General features: G+C 41.0%; 1 protein-coding gene across 1 annotated transcript in view; it reads right to left on the bottom strand.

The window, feature by feature from the left end:
• Nucleotides 1–1,484, bottom strand: part of LOC101852740 — a gene marked incomplete in the record, with an annotated part of 243,635 nt that overhangs the window by 17,519 nt on the left and 224,632 nt on the right.

The raw sequence follows: 1,484 nt of genomic DNA on the forward strand, positions 1-1,484 counted from the left end.
GGGGGTTCTGCTACTATCGTTTGCCACCATTATCAGTTCTATATTCGGATAGCTGAGTCGATGGCATGCTAGACCAATATCTGAGTCCACTATAGGCCATACTTGTACTCAGATAGTTTGATTTTTGTTAAATTCTCATGTAACTGCTTCGAATCAATTATCTCTTTTAAATATCAATGGCAACTTCAGATTTTCAGGATTTACACTTTGAATTAAAGGTCCGCTTTTTAGATTATTGTTTTTTTTATATCGTTGTATTACGCTCCCATCGACACAACGAGGATCATTTAGGAGGTGGCCTGTCAGTCAAGGCCAACCCGGGCTGAGCATCCCAGCAGAAAGACCAAGATACGCAATGACCTCGAGTCCCGAGAGTACGATCGACAGTGACGCGCTTAACTGCTACACAACGACGCCAGTACGTATTGCTTTAAACGAGTCACAACATCCCAATCGCAAAAGTAACTCTTCATGTATATATTAGTTGTGAAACACGGCCACTGTTGTGTCCACTCGCTGCAAATTCCAAAGCAAGTCATTTAGCTTGGTTCTCTTCTTTCAATCTGTCTTGGAATTTGCGCGTCAGAAAAATCAAAATGGCACGCCCTCGATTTAGCCCGTAGCAAATTGTCCCCTGGAAGCCTCCTACGCAAAAGGCTAATTTGCTTTCGACGCTGACTCACAGCAGACCTCTAGAATTTTTACCAGCCTCAATGTTACTATTTTATGTCCCATCACGGTCTGGTGGCAGATTGGAACAATTGAGAAAGACAGACTGGGAGAGAATTTTGTTGGAGTTGGGATGGGTTTGTAGCAAGTCCGCAGTCGTGAATAGAACAATATAACTGTATTCGTATTCTAACCGAATTCAAGGTTTGACCCGGACCTCGTTGTTTAGGAATTCGACAAATGTGGTAAAACTTTACCTCACTCAGGACTTTCTGCGTCCACATTTAGGTCTTCTTTAACGTGTTTCGCCCCTTCCCCCCCCCTCTAAAAAAGACCACAAAAAACCCTACCTACAAACAAACCAGTACCCTAATCTGAACATGTACCAATTATCATTTCACAGATAACTTTCCATTCCTTTTCTCCCTTTTTTCAGACAATCAGTTTCTTTTCATATTGGGTAGTAAATAATAATTGTGTTTCTTTTGAAATCCCTTTTTATTGGTGATTGAAGAGGACAGTTCAGAGTCCATGAGAGTTTGTAGGAATTGTCCTGGGATCCTTTTGTATATCTGGACATGACTCCAAGTAAACCCCCCTCGGTTGTGTATGCACTTGAAACCGGCCAATGCTACTTAAAACAAAGGGATATTGGAAAAAATACAGAGAGTTGCGAGTTTCCTTGTCGATACAACCTTATCGCAATTAAGTTATATCTTTTTCTGAACAAATATTTTCCGTTTATCCCTTTTCCGTCACCTCATGTCTTCTTTCCCAATAGTATTATGCATCAGGCCTATACACATTAGTGTATA

The sequence above is a fragment of the Aplysia californica genome, unplaced genomic scaffold (assembly GCF_000002075.1).
Source record: "Aplysia californica isolate F4 #8 unplaced genomic scaffold, AplCal3.0 scaffold00002, whole genome shotgun sequence".
Taxonomy (NCBI): domain Eukaryota; kingdom Metazoa; phylum Mollusca; class Gastropoda; order Aplysiida; family Aplysiidae; genus Aplysia; species Aplysia californica.